The following is a 7,570-nucleotide window of genomic DNA, read 5'->3' on the forward strand; positions in this document are numbered from 1 at the left end:
GAACCAGCAAAGTCCTAAATATCTCTGCCAGGGCCCCAGCAAACTCCTCCCTTGCTTCACATGCAGTCTGGGATACATCTCATCAGGCCTTGGGGATTCATGCACCTTCATGCTCGTATACCTCCTCCATATTAATTCTAATATGTTAAAGAACCTCACCATCCCAAATGAAATCTTCAGTTCTAACATTTTTCTCCTTTTGTGAAAAGAGGTGAAAAGTATTCATTTAATATCTCACCAATGTCTTCTGGTTCCATACATAGAATGCCCTTTGGTATCTCATTAGCCCCACTCTTTCCCACTTAATCTTCATGTTCTTCATATTATTCTAAAATATCTTGGGGTTTTCCTTAATTGTATTGGCGAATGTCATTTCATTGCCCCTCTCTGCCTTCCTAATTTTTAAAAAAACACATCCTTCACTCTCTATACTTCTGCACGATGTAGAATTACTTGTAATTAGCTGCTCCCAGTCTATGTTTGCCAGATCCTGTCCAATGATATTGAATTTGGCCTTCCCCCTAATTTAGACAATTTTGCGTGATCCTTTTCCCTTTCCACAATGACTTTGAAACTTACAGAGGTGTAGACACTATTCACAAAATGCTTGCCCATTGAAACTTCACTTGCCGACTTCATTCCATCGGATTAGATCAAACATTGCTCCATCTGTAGTTGGACTATCTATGTAATGGCACAAAAACTTCTCCTGGTTGCATTTCAAAAGTTCCAGCCCAATAATCCTTTCACACATTAATTAATTTATATTTTCTGAAGTAAAGAATCAAGTTTCCATAATAATCTAGGACAATTAATTTGTCTCCTTGAGTTTGCTGGCACTTTGTTACATTCTTAACAGTCGAAAGTTTCTATTCAATATCCAGTGGACAAAAATGTAAGCTGCCTCATTGTAACCCAATGAACTTAATGCAAACTATGAAACATCATGCTTAAATGTGTGAAACCTCAGAAGACAAACTCTGCAAAATTCTGTTTCCTGAGCCCAAAATGATTGCATTAGCTCAACATTGTCAATTTTCAACATTTGTATAGAAATCATTCACCATTACATCCTGTCTCAAATTTCAGATGTTGTGTACGTTTTGCTGTAGATCTAGAAGGAATTGTTCTGAATTTCCTTGACAAAGGTAAATAAAGTTACAGGTCTCTTCATTTGGAAATTAAAGTGCAACTCAAACTGTATGTTATACTATCTAGTGCATTAATAGGTTTGAAACCGGTATTCCCTCATTTGTTTGCTGAATGCAGAAATTAATAAGTTGATTATACTAACAGAAGCAATAATTTATTGGTAAGTTGAATAATATTGAAATAACTAGATCTTCATAAATATTTCAATGGCACTATTCGAATGATAATAAACGGGACAGTGGCAGCTTTTAGTGAAAATAAATTTGCGATCCAATGCCATAGGTACACAAAATGCTGCACAGTTTATTCCAGCAAATTGATTATTTCTATCTGAAGACTTTTTTGTTGAGATAGAAACATGATACAACAGATTAATGGGAAGCCTGGTCATATAGAGAGCAATGAGATAATTTAACACTTTCTTTCATTTAAACAAAAAATAATCATTTTTATTTTACATATATGCACTCAGACTCTTTGTGCAATATTGCTTTATCAACAGGATTTTTTCATCCTCTTCAGATCTGCACCTCTGTACCTGATTCAGTGAAATACGGTGTCACATTTCACAACCTGACAAGAGCAAAGGAAATGAAAGTACACATTAGCAAAGCTTAGAATCGTGTTCATGCAGAGAAATTCAAGGACTGTCAACTCAATGCACATCACACTTACAATAAGGTAAATGATTAAATCAAATGAATACAGATGAATGGCTATGGTGTAATTGACATTATAAACACACCACTGCAGGATGATCAAGAGAACTGATTATTCAATGATATTCAGGTTGGACAAAGGAAAATAAGATATTGCCATATTACACGAGTAGTCATGGATGAGACCTGTATTAGTCAAGACGAATCACAGATAGAACAACCAAATGAGATATCCTCAATGATGGAGCTAAGTAACAGCAAGCAGTAGGAAATGACGGTAGTTGCTAATAATCCACAAATGTGTAATAATGTGAGGCATAGACAAAATAAAATGATCAACATAGTATCATATGTGTGCACCAATCATGACTGGATTCAATCTGGATATAAATTTGAGAAACTAATGAGCACTAAAGCTGTGAAGAATGAGTTTTGGAATGTGTTATGGATAGCGTTTTTAAAACACTATGTTGAGGAACAGACTAGAAAACCATGCCCAAAAAAATAGTAATTAACAATATTGTTGTAAGTGAACCTAGAAACATGAGTGATGATAAAATGATGGAATTATTCATGACAAGTATCATAGTTGTAAGAGTTTGTAATAATTTCACTCAATTCTTTCTCTATCTTCCTTTCATATTCAAGATGAAGTTGAACTTTTGCCAAGGCAGTAAAACTGTTTGACTTCATCTAGATAGTTAAAAAAAGATTATTTTGATTGTGATGTCTGAATCATTCAGATGAATTCCAAAGCAAAGTCGACGGTGAAAGATCTCACCTCATCTTGTGTTGAGTAGGAATTATTGCCTTTTTCTTTGAACCTGGTGGCAACAAAGTTGATATTCATTGTCAAGAGAGATATGATATTCGCATTCATCTATAAGCCAGCAAAATACCATACAATTCACATAGAAACAAGGTACAATTGACTAACTCGACTCAGAATGTGACTCAAAATTTGGAACACAATTGCACACATTTAGTTGTGACTTGAAGCTGTAGAAATATTTCTTCATTGAAATTCACTAGAGTTTCTTCAGATCTGAAAAGATAGGATTTAACATGACATTGGTCTAAACCTTACCATGAAATACTAGTGTTGAATCAACACAAATGCTTGCAAGTAGTTTCGCATCATCCACTTATTTTAGTTGAACAAGTTAGATTTCAGTACCCAATTATGCAAAAGCAATTTAATCAATGCATACATGCAAGTTATCTCACTAAGTATGTATATTCCTACTCGTACCTTGAGATATGATGAATAGGAGGCACTTAACAATGATCACTATGCAAGCACTCCACGGGCCCATCCAATGGCAACAGCAGCAATGATTTTAGCGGCAAAATCTATGAGATGCACATAAAATTAAAATAAGAAATTATATTAGAAACCAGAGTCACATAAATTTAAATATCACTTGCTTCATTTCCATTAAATTGCCTTGTTAGTATTCTAATATTGTTCATGAAATCTCATTTTTCAGTTCTCTGGTCAGCTTTCCTGCAGTCAGATACAAAAATGGTAAGAATTTGGAGAAATAACAACAACAATGAAGAAATTTGAATAGTCATCTTTTAATTTGTCAAAATACAGATAATTAATGCATCTAACACCAGCCGTATTCAATTACAAAGAGTTCAGATCAGATTGCAGATCTAATCTCAGTTCTCTGAGATTCACTTTGGAGCACAAATGAACTGACACCATTTTAAATTAAATCTTTTTGCATATGCAACCAGTCCAACAGTTGAGGAGAGAAAATTGCATAGTTGTAATGCACTGTGCTAACAATAGAGAACTCCATGTTTGTGGCTCATGGATTTTAATACCACCAGCGTAGTTGGTTAAATTTGAATTCAGTGAAATCCTGGAATGGCCGTCGTACAAACTGGTCTCCTTGATTTGGCAAAGAGGTTAAACTTGAAAGAGCTCATAAAACATTTAGAGGGATGTTGCATGAGTTGAATTCTCATTCGGGTTCTGAAAATTTCTTGGACCTGTCCCTAGAAATTATTCATGCACAATCCTGTTTGTGTAGCTAACTCCAGAATTGGGCAGTTCGCTGTGATATTGTATGCCACGGGACAGTTTCCTGCTCGCAATCCATGAATGGTCCGGGTACTCAGTTCTGACTGCTATACACACTCATGCAGCCAATGCTCCTGCTCCATGGGCCCTTTGTAGAGCATGTTGTATGGCTTCATATGCAGGCAAGGCTCGCGTACTCCAGAGCTTCTTATTCTTGAGAGAAACGTTAGACACTCTTGAGCCCTGAAGCTGGGTTATCCAAGATCCCAGGGACTCCCCTGCTTTCTGATAGAACATATTTGTCAATCCTACAATTCTGTCATTATGTAATCCGGCACAATTCAAGTATGCTGTGGAGCGTGCTGGCCATACCCTGGGACTGTATTAGTCATTAACAGAAGTGCTAAGGGACACATTATCACCATTAGTGTCTCCTTATATTCCATGACCTTTGAGTCATGATTTTTGCAGTGTAGCAGGGGTACCTGCACAGGGAGGAAGTTACCCCTCAATGATACAATGTACTTAAAATTGGCCCCATATGTGGTTATCCATCGCTCACATTGTCCACCTTAATAGTAAGAGAAAGGAACCACCTGCCAACCCATTTAGGGACACTTTACACGTTATCTACGATGAAATTAAGTATAAACACAACATAATCAAAGAATGGGAGAAGATAACTATGCATTGCCCGACTAATCGATTGAGTAGGTTATCTCCAGAAGCCATATTTAAGAAATTGCAGGCTTTCCTTGCACAGCATCAGCAGATTCGTTCTCATTTGGCAACAATACACCATGGTTTCTTATGGCAAGAAACAGCCATCGCTTACAACCATGATCAATAGATTAGCAAAGCAGACAATGTAGGAACCCTTCCTCTGCATCACTGGTGGGTTATCTTTCAAGGAGTAGTCATCAAAAGCTTCAGCAGTACTCTCAGTCTTATAGTCTCCAATTGTTATACGATTGATAATTGCTTCTCGTTTTTATGTATTTGTGTAACGGACTGTGAACTATATCACATGTATAACCAACTTGTAGCTATATAGCAGTATGCGCATGTTGGGATAAGGCTTTGACACTCTATTTTGAAGGTATCAATATGTGCAGCGTGGGCTAAAACATTCAGGGTTTAATGTCGAAGGATTAATTGAACATGAAAATCAACAATTGAAGACAAGTGGAAAATGATGTAAAAACAGCCTTCTTTGGCTGGAAGGCGACTGCATGGACTTGGCTGGTTGGGGAAGAGAATATTGTGCAGTTAAAAAAAGCCACCTTTACGATTATTTCCAGCATGTTTCCTCCCCAGTGGAAAACCTGGAAAAGTACTGGAAGGATTTTAAAATGCTGATATAGCATGTAACAGTAGATCCAATATAGTATTAATATCGACAATTTATCCCATTCAGTGAACTTTCACCATTGGGCTGGAGTTCGTGAAACCGGCACCGTGGAATCTGAGATAGAGCTCCAAGTGTTGCCGTCGCCAAAGCCCCCAATGAGCCAAAAGACAGTATGAGAAAAACTTTGTTTAACATATATCTGAGTAACCATTTAACATTAATACGTGTCCATAATTTAAAGTGTCAATTATTAATTTCTACATGTATGAAATATTAAACAGATAAATTAGCCAAACAATGAGCACACGTCTTCTTGTAGTCAGTTCAATCAGATTTAAAACAGTCCGTTAGGTACTTTTAGCCTAAAAATACGGAAAGATTGTTTGCACTGGGGAGATTCGCCAGGATGCTGTCTGGATCACAGCATTTTAGCTATGAAAAGTTTGGAGGAGCTCGGATTGTTTTGTTTGGAACAAAGACGGTTCAGGGGAGCGCTGACTGAGTGTATGTCATTATGAAGGCACGGACAGGGTGGATTAAAAACAACTGCTCTCTTTAGGTGAAGGATGAACGATGAGAGGTCATTTTTTAATAGGGAAAGGCAAAAGGTTTAGAGTGAAATTGAGGATTGACTTTTCACCGAGAGTGTGTTGGGTATCAGGAATACACTGTCTGAGAGGGTAAAAGACCTGGTAAACCTTTTAAGAAATGTACGTGGTTGATTAACTAAAATGTTATAACATTCAAGACGGTCAGCCAAATGCTTTTTATTGATTATTGTAAATTGTTGGGCTGCACTCAATGGACCGAAGGGTCTCTTCCGTGCTGTATAAACTGAAGCTATTCCTCTCCAACTCCTTGTCCCTGTGTAATATTTCCAGTTTTGAATTTAACACTGTCTTCAATAGTGAATTTCAACATTATGTCCTTAATCTAAACGATGGGAACTCTCGGTGATGAATATCCACTGTTAGATGTCTCCCACGTGACAATATACCACACAAATTCTGAATAAGGCGAAGAAAGGAACCATAACCATACAACATTTCAAATTTTGGGATTGATATAATCCAAGGTAATTGACGGTAGCAATTACTTTGTACTTATTTTTCCTTTTTAAGCGATATCTGAAAGATTCCCGTACAACATGTCATGGAATCTTACCTTCATTTGGAACAGTGTCGCTTACAAACATAGCGACAACGCCAGTCTGACAGATCAGATATTGGAGTAAAAAGGGAACTGATGAATATTTGTTGGAACGTCAGTTAAGAGTCAATATTAATCGCTTGCGTCAAAAGAAGTCAAGAAGCACGTGACTAATTCCTTGCCGAGTGGACAACATGCATGCGTTTTCAAATAGGATCTTGTTGTGGTATTGGTGAGCGGAAATGCTAACACTGATTGTCACCTGCGGTTATAGCAAAGTCTAGGCCTCGGTGGTGAAACTACTGCTATCATCCGTGTGCACTCACATGATCCACCAAACTTAGGTGCAATATCGGCTGGACCTCCACAAAACCCCATTGTTTGTTGTTCTTTTACCGGTGTCCACACAACAATAATATACATTATTTTCTTTGAGAATATTTTTCTCAGAATTGCAATGTTCAGAATTTCAATTTAGCCACAGGATACAACAAAAGCCATTTCAAAGAACAATTATGCTTCGCTTGGCACGGTAGCTCAGTGGTAAGCACTGCTGCCTCATAGTGTTCAAGATGGTGACTGTGTGGATTTTGCACATTCTGCCTGTCTGGGTGGATTTTTGCCGTGTGTTCCGGTTTCCTCCTGCCATCCAAACATGTACAAGCACGGTCGATTGGCCATTGTGCGTAGTGTCCATAAATATGCAGGCAAAATGGGGTTAGCCCTGGAAATGCGGGGTTGCGTTTTGGTGGGTGTAAGGACGGCCCATATTTGAAAGGCACAAAATTGCCGATAAGGGTGAGATAGAATGAGACAGCCTGCTCCAGCATTAAAACACAAAATGGCCGACAAAGAAAGAAACAAATTAAATAGTCTACTCCAGCGTTGAAGTGAAACATAATGGTACCATTTGGAGATAGTGACCACGATTCAGTTATATTTACTTTAGTGATGGAAAGGGATTGGTATATACTGCAGGGCAAGAGTTATATATAGCTGGCCCTCCGCAATCTCTCTTCTCCCCTCTCCATTATTCTGCCCTTCTCATCATCTCTATCCCTTCCACCACCTTCCCTCTCACCACCAACCATTCTTTCCCCCAACCGAATTAAACATATTGTTTAACATACTTAAAACTGTTGAATATGATATCAAAATATAATTTATTGACATTTCTAAATATATTACTTTAATTGAAATTATTGGACAAGACATACTCATGGA

General features: G+C 37.6%; 1 long non-coding RNA gene across 1 annotated transcript; it reads right to left on the reverse strand.

The window, feature by feature from the left end:
• Positions 1–1,326: 1,326 nt before the first annotated feature.
• On the reverse strand, positions 1,327–6,495 carry LOC122558698. The gene is made up of 4 exons (XR_006314234.1): positions 6,362–6,495; positions 3,064–3,164; positions 2,593–2,635; positions 1,327–1,725 (listed from the first exon to the last, which is right to left on the reverse strand). It is a non-coding gene; the product is annotated as an uncharacterized LOC122558698 (long non-coding RNA).
• Positions 6,496–7,570: the final 1,075 nt, after the last annotated feature.

The sequence above is a fragment of the Chiloscyllium plagiosum genome, chromosome 17 (assembly GCF_004010195.1).
Source record: "Chiloscyllium plagiosum isolate BGI_BamShark_2017 chromosome 17, ASM401019v2, whole genome shotgun sequence".
NCBI lineage: Eukaryota > Metazoa > Chordata > Chondrichthyes > Orectolobiformes > Hemiscylliidae > Chiloscyllium > Chiloscyllium plagiosum.